Source organism: Canis lupus, chromosome 14 (genome assembly GCF_048164855.1).
Source record: "Canis lupus baileyi chromosome 14, mCanLup2.hap1, whole genome shotgun sequence".
NCBI classification, from domain to species: domain Eukaryota; kingdom Metazoa; phylum Chordata; class Mammalia; order Carnivora; family Canidae; genus Canis; species Canis lupus.
Genome location: NC_132851.1, coordinates 44,981,359 through 44,996,950, shown reverse-complemented (window position 1 = coordinate 44,996,950; position 15,592 = coordinate 44,981,359). Strand labels below are relative to the sequence as shown.

The following is a 15,592-nucleotide window of genomic DNA, read 5'->3' as shown; positions in this document are numbered from 1 at the left end:
GGTATTGGTGATACCTAGGGTGAGGGATTAGAGGAAGGGATAGAATTGAGATTTGAAGGAAGTATAAAGAAGAGATGAATAGGGAAGATGCATCTTTGCGGTATAATTATTCAAGAAGAAATGTAGTAATGTGCCCTCTTTGGAAATATAATATAATGGAAGTATAACCTGCCCATCACTGTTACTTGACTTGTTATATATTATTTCTTTTTCACAGATTTTTTTTTTATTTATTCATGAGGGACACACACAGAGATGGGCAGAGACACAGGCAGAGGGAGAAGCAGGCTCTTGTGGAGAGCGACTGGAGCCAAAGGCAGACGCTCAACCACTGGGCCTCCTAGGCGTCCCCGTTATGTATTATTTTGTGATTTGAAACAAATCTCTTAAAAATGATACTTAAATTCTTAAGTTGGTGTTAACAAGCTGGAAATAGACCAGAAGGTATATGTGGCTTGTTTCCTCTAATTCTAAAGGAATCCATTGACGTTTTGGTGGGATGCAGTGTCTGTTATCTAATGGCACACCTCTGAGAACCAAAGTCTTTGTCTCAAAGGAAAGCACTAAGTTCTTATGGCACCTTCTAAGGAATATCACTTTGCTACTCCTGTTGTGCTTCTAATGCATAGTACGCAGCATGTGAGTTACTGCTGCTCAGGGAAGTTCTGATAGTCACTGTGAAATGTTGTTTTCCAGATGTTTTAGTCATTAAGAGTAGTGTCAGCACAGCAAGCAGGGCTTCCTTTTTGGGCATTAATGCCTTCAGCAGGGGTTGGTAGCCTACTGGCTCTGGCCTGATAAATAGCTCCAAGTAGGAGTAAGGCATGTCCAGGAAGTGGCAGTGGAATCGCTGGCCTAGGCTGAGTCCTGCCTTTGTTTTCATTCTCCAAGCTGCCTGCAGGCTATAGTCTCCTAATTCTGTGAAAGTGAGACAACTGGAGAAGAGTCAGTCTTACCATGCATGCCTACTTGGTATGAATTGTCAAATAAGGCTTCATTGTCTTGAATCTTATGGGATATTTACATTGTGAACGTACATGATCTTAGAGGAAACCTTTGAGCCCTAGATCCTAGGCAGTGTGCAGATGAAGGACATAAGGCAACGTTGGCTGGTTTTCATAGAAGTTGAACTGGCTAGGGCTAGAATGAAGTTTTGCATCTTAAATGAATCTATTTGCTTTTGTTTGATTGGTTTTGTTTTGTTAATATCCTTAGGCGACGCAGTATGGTATCTGGAAAATCACAGGAGGATCTATCTACTAAAATGCTTCTCAGAAAAAAAAAAAAAAAGGAACAAATGAAACAGGAGTATTAGGAAGAGTTGGGATTCATTCCTTCCCTCTTTCTCTCCTTTCTTTCCTTTCAGTTTGATTTGTATTAAGTCCTTCTAGGTGTGGGGCACACTTAATGGTTCCTGCCTCCTATTAGGGTTATAATGCTAATTGTTAAAAAAATTATGTTTTTATATTCTGAGATTTCTGCCGAGACTATGAAATACCTGTTTGTGATTTTTTTCCATATCAATTAACAGTTCTGTCCAGTAGGTGGACTCCTTCATGTTCACATAGGAGTTTTCTTTATTCTTTAATTAAGTGTTCCTTAAATCTGTGAAAAGGCTTTTTCCTCATATTGAAGTTTTGGTTTTACCTATTATCTGAGGCTGAAAATAGATTATTGGGATCTGCTTATTACTGTTTGAGAAATAACTTCATCTTTGTTACTTTTTTAAAGATTTATTTATTTTAGAAAGAGAAAACACACGTGCTGAGGGCAGTGGAGGGGCAGAAGGAGAGGGAGAGAGAGAATCTTGAGCAGACTCCCCGCTTGCTCATGGAGCCTGATGCAGGGCTCTATCTCACTACCCCGGAATCACGACCTGAGCCAAAATCAAGAGTCAGACACCTAACTGAGCCACCCAGGTGCCCCTAGTTACTTTTTTTTTTTTTTTTAAATTCATGAGAGACACACAGAGAGAGAGAGAGAGATAGGCAGAGACACAGGCAGAGGGAGGAGAAGCAGGCTCCATGCAGGGAGCCCGATGTGGGACTCGATCCTGGAATCCAGGATCAGACCCTGAGCCAAAGGCAGATAGATGCTCAACAACTGAGCCACCTAGGCATCCCAGTTACTTTTTTCTTTTATTTCATTTTTGTTTTAGTTTATGTTTTGACATTTTAATTTATAAATTGGTATTCCTTTGCAGCAACAAAATTACCATCTGATTGGAGTTTTACAAAACAAACTGCATTTCTGAACTTATATTAATCATAATTATACAAATCTGTGAATACTTAAAATTTATTTAAGCATATACTGACACCAAGGACTGATAATTATATTTGTTGTGAGAATAAATCTTTGCACAGTCTCCATGGTTATTTTCTTCATATCATTCTGTAGTAAATGATTTTTATAATACATTATATAACAAAGAATCTGGCACAGGGGTCATTTGTAAGCTGGTCTCTGCTAGTTCTACTACTTAATTTCCTAGGCTCACCTAAAGTCGAGTAGTGTATGGCAATTTCTCTATGGTCACTGGGACAAGTGCAGATTCTCATTCTGTGTTATCAGTCTGCCTTTGTCCCTAAATCTTTACTTTTTAAATTTAATCTTTGAAAATATTATTTTACTGTGGACTTATAGAAACTGAGAGTTATCTGCATGGCAAAAACTTCAGTGGTTGATTCAATATATTTATTCCAATATGAAAAATAAATCTCGGCCTGGAACCCAATTTAGGAAAAGCCTCATTTAGGTAGCCTTTGTATCCTTTTTTTTTTTTTTTTTTTTGTGACTAGGCCAGTGATGATAACATGTGACTTGAAATCAAATTTCTCTAATAATTCATCATCTTCTGAAATATTACAGGTTCTACTTTCATAATCATACAATGCAATATTGGTTTCTGGAGAAGAATTCAGTGATTTATCACTTTACATACAGCATCCAGTGCTTTTTTCACAAAAAGTGCCCTCGTTAATACCCTCCATCTGTCTAGCCTATTCTCCCACCTACCTCCTTCCATTAACCCTCAGTGTATTCTTTATAGCTAAGACTTTCTTATGGTTTATAAGAAAACCTCCCCCTCCCGGTCACCTTCCCATATGTTCATCTGTTTGCTTTCTTAAATTCCACATCTGAGAGAGATCTTTTTTCTGACTGACTTATTTCACTTAGCATAATACACTCTAGCTCCATCCATGTCATTTCAAATGACAAGATTTCATTCTTTTTGATGGCTGAGTAATATTCCATTGTGTATGTGTGTTTGTGCGTGTGCGTGCGTGTGTGTATGTATATGCACACCACATCTTTATCCATTCATTAGTTCATGGATGTTTGGGCTCTCTCCATAGTTTAGATATTGTTGATAATGCTGGTATAAACACTGGGATGCATGTACCCCTTCAAATCTGTATTTTTGCATTCTTTGGGTAAATGCCTAGTAGTGCAATTGCTGGGTTGTAGGGTAGTTCTATTTTTAACTTGTTTAGGAACCTACACACTGTTCTCCAGAGTGGCTGTACCAGCTGCATTCCCACCAACAGTACATGAGGCCTTTTCTCTACATTCTTCCCAACACCTGTTATTTCTTGCATTGTTAATTTTAGCCATTCTGACAGGTGTTAAGTGGCATGTTATCATGGTTTTGATTTGTATCTCTCTGATGATTAGTGATGGTGAGCATCTTCTCATATGTCCATTAGCTATCTGGATGTCTTCTTTGGAAAATACCATTATTCATGTCTACTGCCCCTTTCTTAAGTGGATTATTTGTTTTTTAGGTGTTGAGTTTCATAAGCTCTTTATGGATTTTGGATACAAACCCTTTATCTGATACGTCATTTGCAAATATCTGCTCTCATTCCATAGGCTGCCTTTAGTTTTGTTGATTTACATAATTGGATTTTTAAAAGCAATTGAAAGGAACGGATAATGTCCTTCATGTGATTAAACATTTTCTTCTAGAGGTGAAAAATGTAATCCAGATGTGATTTTGATTTAATTATGCCCAAAATGGTACCTAGGATTTTACCTAGGATCCAACTTCAAGTATGCAAATATAATTCACCTTGATTTTTTTAAGCAGAAGTTTAAGGTAGAACAGGCACATGAAAAGATGTTCACCATCATTAATTATTAGGGAAATGCAAATTAAAACCACAATGAGATCACCTCACTAGTTAGAGTGGCTGTAATCAGAGAGACAATAAATCTTAGAGAGGATATGGGGAAAAAAGAGGCCTCATATGCTGTTGGTGGGAATGTAAATTGGTATAGCCGTGATAGAAAACAGTATGGAGATTCCTTAGAAAATTAATAATAACTACTGTATGATCTAGCTATTCCTTTTCTGGGTATTTATCTGAAGAACACAAAAATTCTGGTTCAAAAAGATAATATGCCCTCCTATGTTCACTGCAGCATCATTTACAATAGCCAAGAAATGGAGACAACCCAAATGTCCATTGATGGGTGAATGGATAGAGAAGATGTGGTGTATATACAATGGAATAGTACTGAGCCTTAAAAAACAATGAAATCTTGACATTTTACAACTACACGGATGGACCTTGAATGTACTATGTTTAATGAAATAAGCCAGAGGCAGAAAGATACCATATAATTTCAATCATATATGGAATCTAGAAAACAAAATGAATTAACAAAACAACGAAAACAAACTCGTGGATGCAGAAATCTGTTTGGAGAAGGAGGGGGGGTTCCAAGAAAGGTGGGCAAAATGGGTGATGGGGGTCAACTGCATGGTGACAAAGTAACTAGACTCCATGGTGATCACTTGATACTGTATCTGGATATTGAATTGTAATGTACTGTAGTTGAAACTTACATAATATTATGTGTGCTAATATACTGCAATAAACAGACAAAGCCAAAAAACCCAAATGCAGAAAGCATAGTTTAAAGTAGAGATTTTATTCCCACTGCCTATCAAAATTAAGAAGAGCCTGACCTTATTTATATGAAATTGAACCTTCAAATTAAGTTAGCCAAGAGCCCAAATGAAAGATATTAATTAAATGCCCTTTCCCTGTACAGGTAGGTAGTAATTATGAAGGTTGCAGATAGAAAGAGTTAAGAATTGTGACTACAGTACTATTCAGGGAAATGACCAGTCTGTTGATTCTGTTTGATTTTTACCCTACCCCACAGGCCTCTATATCAAATGGCATTCAAAGGATTGCTTTCTTTTAGGTTCTACCTAATATCCTTTGGGTCTTTGCGAATCTGCATGCTACATAGGAAAAACCTCAACTTATAAGATGTCCTGCGCTTATAAAAGCGGAGGAAGTAGCAGCCCCAGGCTCTCTGTCTTTGTCAGGACTCCTCCTGAGATATTAATATAAAAGTTCACTAAACTAAAATTCTAATTATAGCCTAGCTTCAGTTGGACATATTAAAATGGTTTATGGTTCAGGGTAATTTATCAGATTTATGTACCTATTGGCATAATTTATAGTGTCATATAGACCACATACAGGTGTAGTTGAGGAAAAAAATCAATCTTTGTCATTCCTTAGTCTCTTTTGTCTTTGAGATGTGGCAGGAGTAGTGGTGAATAAAGGCAAAGCAAGCTGGAATCCAAAGATCTCAAATTCTTACATAGGTGGTATTTATACAGAGTTTAGAAAGCAGAGAGCTTTGGTTGTCAGATATTTTTGCTATTTTGGGATAAATGCATCTAAAATTCTAGAACTTTCAGTGAAATGTTTTTTTGCATAACTTTCAATCAGTTGTACTAGCCACTTGTTCAGAACATCTATTGATCCATAATACCCATGATAGTAGAAGGAAAGGAGAGAAACTTTCTATAGAGTGGAATCTGTTAAGAGATGTCTGGTTGCTAGCCTCAATTTTTTTTTAACCATTCCATCTTTTCCAATGTTTCTTGTTAGATCAAGAATGCATATTTTTATAGTCGTATCTTTATTTATTTAAACATTTTTTATGGCTCTTCTAGTTAGCAAGGACACAATCAGTCCACCACATTTGAACTTCAGTCAATACCCAGCTAGCCTAACTTGCCTATGTGAGATGATTTTTAAGAAATAGATTTGAATAAGTGAAGTTTCACTGTTGTCATCAGTTGAATTCAGCACAATTAGGTATAACAACTCATCATAGTATGAACAACAGCAGATATGTTTTCAGCATAGATAACCCTATACACTTCCTTTTGGCACTTGCATCAACCTTATCTGCTCCAGTTTATTTTATATACGTGTGAGTCTACATTAATATTTTAACACATTTTAATACTTTTCAAAATATCTTGTTAATAATTTTCTTGTGGAATCCCAAATTTACAGAGAAATTGGAAGCACATTACAAAGAATTTTTTTTTAATCCTGAACCATTTGTAAGTTACTGATTTGATTTCCTGTAATTCCCAAATAATTCAGTATTTAAATCCTACAAACAAGGAAATTCTCCCAGATACTTAGGACACTACCATTAAAACTTAAAAATCAGCTGTGATGTATCCAGAGAAATCTCATATTCCAATCACATTGTGCCTGTTCCAAATGCATCTTTTATAGCAAAAGGATCCAGGTCAAAATCACATCATGCATTTGGTTGAGTTTTGTCTCTTTTCACTTCTTCAGTATGGAATATTTCTAGTTTTTTCTTCTGACTTTCATTACTTTGCTACTCTTGTAGATTGCAAGCTAGTTATTTTATAGAATGTTCCCTCAATATGAATTTGTCAGATATTTCCACATGATTACATTTAGATTAGTTATCTTTGTCAGGAAACTACAGAAGAAATGCTTTCTCTCATTGGATCCTATTAAGTGTGCACAATTTCAGATTGCCCCATTACTAGTGATACTTTGATTACTTGATTAAGGTGAGTCTGCTAGTTTCCTTCACTGTAAAGTAACTCTTTCCTTTGTTGTACTTAATAAATGTTCTGTGGGAAAGTACTTTGGAACTGTATATACATATCCTGTTCCTCGTAAACATGTTTAATTTTTAAATTGTATCTGTGTAAACTTAAGACTTTTATTTTTGTGCTGAAGTTGTTCCTAATTGGGCAAGCAGTAGCCTACTTAACCTGGCTAATCTTTACTTAGGATATTGACCATTATTTGGGCACCTCTTTTCTATGTGGCTTATCGTTAAAATATTTTTCCCAGCTTTATTGAAGTATGATTGACAAATAAAAATTGTATGTATTTAAGGTTGTACAATGTGATAATTTGATATGTATATACATTTTGAAGTAATTATTATAGTCAATCTAATTAGCACAGTCATCACTTCACAATTGACATTTTTCCCTGTGGTAAGACCTTGGATCTACTGTCAATAAATTTTAAGTATACAATATGTTATTCTTAACTACAGCCACCATTCTTTACATTAAATCACCAGAACTTACTCATCTTAAAACTGGAAGTCTATACTCTTTGACCAACATCTCCTCGTTTCCCCCACCATCAGATCCTGGCAATAAGTCTTCTACTCTGTTCCTATGGATTCAACTTTTGATTCCACATGTAAGTGAGATCATGCAGTATTTCTCTTTCTGTGTCTGGCTTGTTTCACTTAGCATAATGTCCTCCAAGTTCATTTATGTTGTCACAAATTATATGATTTCCTTCTTTTTATGGCTAAATAATATTCCATTTTGTGTGTGTATTTATATCTGTTTTGAATAATAGGTTTTATATATAAAAACGTAGATATATATGGATAAAGATTTTATCTATATATCAAATTATCTTTATATATGTAAAAATATATATCAAATATATGTATATATATATCTTTATCTGTTGATGGACACATCAGTTGTTTTCAGGTCTTGGCTATTATAATAATGTTCCAGTGAATATGAGAGGGCAGATTCTCTTTGAGATACTGATTTCAATTCCTTTTAGTATATACCCAGAAGTGGAATTGCTAGATGATATTGTAGTTCTATTTTTAATTTTTTGAGGAATCTCCATACTATTTTCTATATGGCTGTACCAAATTACATTCCCACTAGAGTATTCTTCTCCACACAATCACCAATACTTTCGACTTTTTGATAATAGCCATCCTAATGGGAGAGGTGACATCTCATTGTGTTTTTGACTTGCATTTCCCTGATGATTAGTAAATCTGCGCACCTTTTCATGTCCATTGGTCATTTGTATCTGTTGAAAAATGTCTCAATGGGTTGTTGAGTTGTTTTTGCTACTAGTATTATTTTGCTGTTAAGTCGTAGGAGTTCCTTACATATTTTATATATTAATACCCCCATATCAGATACTTGTAGCTTATCTTACACTTTCTTTTTCTCAGGCTTAATATCAGCCATTTCTTCAAGTAGCCTGATTTCTTTTAATGGAGAATGGTAGAAGCTAACACCCAGGAGTTAGTTATATATCACTTGCTTTGGAGTGTCGCTGTTTCCAGACCTTACAGGGATATATCTAGGGAATACAAATGTATATACTACATATACACACAATCATGTCAATAATTATGTCTCTCTATGTAGTGAAAATCATCAATTCTCATTAGTACTACCCCCCCCCAGTCCAAAACCACAGGATTCCTTCTAGTTCTCTCCTTTTTTGCATGTATAGCTTTCATCTCTGATTCTGAGAAACCTGTCTTCCAAGTTTGTCTCAGGAAATATTACCCTAATATAACAACAGGCTGTGTTCCCTTTAACTCCTCCCCCACACAGATGCCCTTCTTAACCCTTTTCCAACTCTGATTCTCCATGTGAGGATGTTCTCCAGGATCCTCTGCACTGTCATAATACCTCAACGCCCTGTTTGGAGTAGGGTATCCAGTGCTAGGCTTTTCTCATATATAAATATCCTCTTCACTCCATTTGGGATCTTGATTCTCCCTGATGGACCAACCTGCATTCCTAAAGATCCTTCTCACTTGCATGAACTCTGACACTTCGTATCAGACCACATCCCTGCATGGATGCTCCCCTCATTTTACTTAGGTGCTAACATCTGATGTCAAGCCACCTTTCTACAGGGATCACTTCTTCCTCTGCTTCTTTTGAGTACCTGTGTTAGGTTTCTCCTCTTTCTTGCTTAGATGCTTTCCCAGTTCATACCTCACTCCACTTTGCTCTTCTGTGATGATGCCTTTTTCACCCAGTTCCATCTTTGACACTCTGTCACAGGGAGACTTTCTCTGTGAAAGAGACTTTCCTCCTCTAATTTGGAGTCTGATACACTGTTCTGGGTTACTATGGGTACCCACTCACAGCTGGCAGATATGTCTGCTTGGCTCTCCCCTGCCTGTTTTGTAATTTCTGTCTTAGAAAATCAACAAGCTTTTTTCTTAAAAGAGTACAGAAACTGCTGTTTGGAACTCTGCAAATCAGATGGCCCTCTTATCTTTATAAAGAGAGTCACCAAAAGAATACTTAGATCTCACTATCAGGTATAAAATTTGATCTTTATTGATTCTTTTGCACAGCACACAGCTGTGTCCCATTTACATTTCTTAGACAATCATTAGGTAATGATACAAATAGTAGAATTGCATTTCGTAAACTATTTTTTTAAGATTATCATACCGAGTCCACTTTATGTTCTTATGTATCTAGTATGTTTCCAGCAATGAAAAAAGCACAGTGAATAATAGGAAGGAATGAGAATAGGGAATTCCGTGACTTCAAGCAGCTTATGATCTGCTTGGACTAGCAATAGTTCAAAGCAGAAACAATTTAGTGCAACATATAAACTTCATTGAGTTACATAGTTGGAGGGTAAGTGTTAGGTAAATTCAGAGAATAATATGACTTGGGGGCTGGAGCAGCTGAAATTTTTTTATAGGATTTATGACACTTCAGTTTGTCCTGGAGAATAGATAGGATTTGGACAGCTGAAGAGTTGGAGGTTAAAAGAAGAGATGAACATGAGGAAAATAAATAACTGAGGCAGACTAAGCAATGACACATGGAGAGTGAAAAGGAATTTATCCCAATGGGAGCAACAGTATGTTGGGAAGTCATAGGAGGTTTAAATTGATAACCAAAATGTGATACTATTTCCCAGTCCTGGGAACCTGTTAGCATAAGACGTGTGGGCTTTTCCCCATAGTTACTAGAACCAAGAAGGATCTTGAACAACACTGTACCATGATGAAAGTGGTGTTTTATAAAGTTTAATTTAGAGGATGTTCATAGTGTGGATTGGAGGCGGGAAGAACTGTCATTTAGGCAGTTAAAAATGAGCTGGAAGTGTTCACAGCCTAGAATTGAGGTATTATACTGAAGAGTGAAAATAAGGAACAACTGAGCTCTTTCCAAGGACAACTGAGGAAACCAGGAAATTAAAAAAAAAAAATAAAAGGTTAAAAGTGACTTTAGAAAATAGCAGGCAAAATGAGGGGGCAGTGCATTTTCTGAGAGAAACATTAAAATTGAATATTTTGCACTTGCCATTGGATTTAAAATGCCTTTCATTGATTTCCCTGTTCAGTAATTATTTTGTTCTGTGACATTTCCTGAGAATCTAAAAGATGCCCATTAAAAAAGCACAAGAAAAAATTAAAAAGAATTAGTAATGAATGATTAGAAAGACATGTGCAGAAGATGTCTCTATGTGCATTATAGCAGTGAACCCATAGGCAGGTACTGGTTCTAGGTAGTTTTAGTTCCCAGCCATAGTTCTAGAAGCAAAAAGAATATGTGAAGTATTTTTAATAAGCAATTTGGGGAGACATAAATGAGCCTGCAATTTTCAGAGAATACTTAGGAGACCAGCAGATAATCAGAAATATATCAGGTAGGGAGCATTTGAGTTAAACAGCACTATTAGATATGTTTGTGTACAAACACACACATAGCAGGAGAGGCAACCAGCAAAAAACTGCATGTGCAAATCTTATAAACCACAAAAATTCCAGTGTTGAGAGAAATTTCCAGAAAACATCTGCTAGATTTGCAGATCCTTGGCCAAGTTTACAACTTTTTGGGTATTTAATTTTTTTTTTTTTATTGGAGTTCAATTTGCCAACATATAGCATAACACCTTTTTGGGTATTTTTAAAGCATCATATCTAGGTATACACAGACTAAAAAAATATATTGTATGTTTTAAAAATGCATCAGGGGCTATATAAAACCTACATGTCAAGGCATAAACTTGATTTTGAAATATGATAACACCTGCGAATACATTTTTCCCTTGGAACAAAAAATATTCATCAAGGAATCAGGATGGGCTGTATGTTCTTTTGTAGTTACAGAAATGAAATATGAAGACTAGATAGCTTCAGTTTGTCAGTTTTTTTTTTCATATTAGATGTTGCAATTGAAAACGTATATTTCCAGTGAAGATTTCAGAGGTGAAATTCTACTCACCACTTCATTCCTTTGGGATCTTCTTGTCTCTTCACTGCAACTAAGAACACTTCAGCTTTGATTTTACTATATTGTGAATCTTCAAAGAATCATGAATTTAAGCAAATTCTGGTCTTTCTTCCCTCCTGAGTATTTCGCTCCTCTTTAAATAAAACATAAAATTAAATACTGGATTCTTATCATATGTTGTAAATTATGCATTGGATTTAGTTTTCGCAGAAGTCTAAGCCAAATGTCTATGCTTTAAAACATAGATCGATAAGCTAAAGTTCGTAGACTGAGAGAAGCCTTGCTACAATTTGATTCGAGACACAAAATGAATTGTAATCTGAAAGCAAATATATTTTTATGTTTTATAGTATTTTAATCCATTTACCCACTGGGTATCAATTTCAGTCCCCCAATACTTTGACCAAAAGAAATGAGTGTGGTTTTAAATGAAGGCATGATAATAATACCTTTACTAACAAATATGGCAAAATGTATTAAGCTCCTACCATATTCTAAGTGCTTTCTACTTTACTTAACATACTTAATTAACCAAAGCTGTATGGGTTACGTAGTATTGCTGTCCCCATCTTAAACACAGAGTAAGTCAGTAAATTACACAAAGTTACACAGCTAGGAAGACATTTTTTTAAAAGATATTTATTTATGAGAGATGGGGTGGGGGCAGAGATACAGGCAGAGAAAAGCAGGGAGCCCAATGCGGGACTCCATCCCGGGTCTCCAGGATCATGCCCTGGGCCAAAGGCAGACACTCAACCACTGAGCCACCCAGGGATCCCCAGAAGAGGTGAAGACATTAAGTCAGACTCTGACATTCTGACTTTGGTTCATTTCCTTAACCCTATGCTCTAAAAGTGCTCTATTGGTATAATATGTGAGAATTGTCTTCTTGAAATAGAAAAGAGGAGAAAGGTATGTGTTCTTAACTGTCAGAGGAATTGAGGGTATAAAAATGTCACTAAACATGTAAAATGTAATAGCTATAGCTACCAGACAGATCTCTTAGGTTATCATATTTAATTAAATGTCTTTACTTATTCCCCTTCCTGAGCACCATTTTCCAGATGAGGAAATTAGTTCAGAGAAGTTAAAACCTCCAGGACACAGAACTTGTAAATGTCAGATTGAAAATCTGAACACAGATTTCTAAAATCTGTACTCATTATTATTACTACTACTATTCTTTTGAGTTTTTATTTTAATGCCAGTTAGTTAACATACAGTGTTGTATTAGTTCCAGGTGTACAACATAGTGATTCAACACTTGCATACAGCACCCTGCACTCATCATGACAAGTGCCCTCCTTAATCCCCATCACCTGTTTAACCCATCTGTCTACACCCCTCCCCTCAGGTAACCATCAGTTTGTTCTCTGTAGTTGAGACTCTTTCTTGCTTTCCCTTTCTCTCTCATTTTTTTCTTTGCTTGTTTGTTTTATTGAAGTCCACATATGAGTGAAAGAAATCATATGGTGTTGTCTTTCTCTGACTTATTTGGCTTGTCCTAATATCATGTAGCTCCATCCATGTCATTGTAAATGCAAGATTTCACTCTTTTTTATGGCTGAATAATATTCCATGTGATCCAATCCATCCAAGTGATATATATATACATGTATCTTCTTTATCCATTCATCAATTGATGGCCACTTTGGATGCTTCTGTATGTTGGCTGCTGTAAACCTATAAACCTATAAACCTAGGGGTGAATGTATCCTTTTGAATTAGTTTTCTTGTATTTTTTGGGTAAATAGCCAATAGTGCCAGTGCTGGATCCTAAGGTAGTTCTATTTTTAATTTCTTGAGGAACCTCCAGTACTGTTTTCCACTGACTGCACCAGTTTGCATTCCCACCAACAGTGAAAGAGAGTTCCTTTTTCTCACATCTTAGCCCAAACCTGTTGTTTCTTATGTTGTTGCTTTTAGCTCTTCTGGCAGGTGTGCCGTGATAATCTCCTTGTAGTATTGATTTGCATTTCCTTGGCGATGAAGGATGATGAGCAAGCATCTTTTCATGTGTCCATTGGCCATCTGCATGTCTTTTTTGGAGGACTGTCCATGTTTTCTGCCCATTTTTAATTGGATTTTTTTGGGGGGGTGTTGAGTTGTATAACTTCGTTACAGATTTTGGATAGTAACTCTTAATCAAATACATCATTTGCAAATATCTTCTCCTGATTCTGTAGCATGTCTCTCAGTTTTGTTAATTGTTTCTTTCACTTTTCAGGAGCTTTTTATTTTGATGTAATCCCAGTATTTTGTTTTTGCTTTTGTTTCCCTTGCCTCAGAGACCTACCTAGTAAAAAGTTGATACAGCTTACCTCAAAGGAATTACTACTTCTGTTGTCTTCGAGGACTTTGATAGTCTTACATTTAGGTCTCCCATCCATTTTGGATTTCTGTGTATGTTTCTGTTTTGTGATATTACATCACAGCTTTTCTTTTCTTTTTCAAGGTTGCTTTTTGGCCATTTGAGGTCTTTTGTGGTTCTATAGAAATTTTAGGATTGTTCTAGTTCTGTGAAAAATGTTGTTGGCATTTTGATAGGACTGCATTAAATGTGTAGATTCCTGTGTGTAGCGTAGACATTTCAACAGCATGTGTTCTTCCAATCCATGAGCACAGAATGCCTTTTCACTTTGTTATTGTCTTCAGTATCTTTCCTCACTGTTTTATAGTTTTCAGAATACATACAGGTATCTCACCTCCAAATGGGATTGTTTTTTAAATTTCTCTTCTGCTTCATTATTGGTATATAGAAATCTGTGCGTTGATTTTATATCCTGGGACTTTACTAAATTCATTATCAATTTTGGCAGTTTTTTAATGGAGTTTTTAAATTTTTCTCTGTGTCATATTATGTTATCTGTAAATTAGGAAAACTTTAATTCTTTCTTGCTCATGTGGATACCTTTTCTTTCTTTTTGTCTGATTACTGTGGTTAGGACTTCCATTACTCTGTTGAATAAAAGACATCTTTGTCTTGTTCTTGACCTTAGGGGAAGAGCTCCCAGTTTTTCCCCATTAAGGATGATAGCTGTAGATTTTATATAAATGGCCTTTATTAAAATGTTTCCTCTGAACCTACTTTGTTGAGGTTTATCCTGAATGGATGTTGTACTTTGTCAAATGCTTTTGATATGTCTATTGAAATGATCATGTGTTTCTTTTTTTATCCTTTATTGATGTGATTTATCACATTGATTGATTTGTAGATATTTAATTACCCTTGCAACCAAGGAATAAATCCCACTTGATGGGGGTGAATAATTTTTAAATATATTGTTGAAGTAGTTTTCTTAGTATTTTGTTGAGGATTTTACATTCATGTTCATCAAGGATATTGGCCTGTAATTCTCTTTTTTTGGTGGTATTTTTATCTGGTTTTGGTGTCAGGGTAATGCTGGCCTGATAAAATGACTTTGGAAGTTTTCCTTCCTTTTCTATTCTTTGGAATAGTTTGAGAAGGATGGGTATTAACTCTTTTTATTTTTATTTTATTCATTTATTTTAAAAAATATTTTATTTATTTATTCATGAGAGACACAGACAGAGAGAGGCAGACACAGGCAGAGGGAGAAGCATGCTCCATGCCAGGAGCCTGATGTGGTACTCGATTCCGGATCTCCAGGATCATGCCCTGGACCAACGGCAGATGCTCAACTGCTGAGCCATCTGGGGATTCCCGTATTAAAACTCTTTTTAAATGATTGGTAGAATTCACCTATAAAGACCTCTGGTCCTGGACTTTTGTTTTTTGAGAATTTTTTCCCTTGACTTAATTTACTTTAGTGGTTATTTATCTGTTCAAATTTTCTGTTTCTTTTTGTTTCAGTTTTGGTAGTTTCTTTTTTTTTTTTTTTTTAGTTTTGGTAGTTTGTTTCTTGCTACTTTTACATTTTTTCCTTTATCACTATATTTTACTAATTGAATTACAACATGTCAGTGTGGGTCTGCTTTTGATGATTGTGTGTGTGTGTGTGTGTGTGTGTGTGTGTGTGTTGGGAGGGGGGTGGTTCTCTGTGTCCCTTGGATCTGGATAACTGTTTTCTTCTCCAGATTAGGGAATTTTTCAGCTATTATTTTTTCAAATAATTTTCTGCCCCCTTTTACCTCTTCTTCTGGGACTTCTGTAATACAAATATTATTAATTTGATGGAGCCAGTGAGTTCCCTATGTCTGTTCTCATTTTCTGTAATTTTTTTTCTCTTTTGTTTAGCT

At 35.7% G+C, this 15,592-nt stretch overlaps 1 protein-coding gene and 1 long non-coding RNA gene across 4 annotated transcripts in view; one reads left to right on the top strand and one right to left on the bottom strand.

Moving 5' to 3' along the window:
* GABRA4 (gamma-aminobutyric acid type A receptor subunit alpha4) overlaps nucleotides 1-15,592 on the top strand; it is a 218,870-nt gene that overhangs the window by 92,200 nt on the left and 111,078 nt on the right. The window lies entirely within an intron of this gene.
* The window catches only part of LOC140604041 (uncharacterized), a 63,745-nt gene continuing 59,312 nt past the window's right edge, over nucleotides 11,160-15,592 (bottom strand). The window contains exon 3 of the long non-coding RNA XR_012007086.1: nucleotides 11,160-11,502. This is a non-coding gene — a long non-coding RNA (uncharacterized lncRNA). The remainder of the gene's footprint in view (nucleotides 11,503-15,592) is intronic.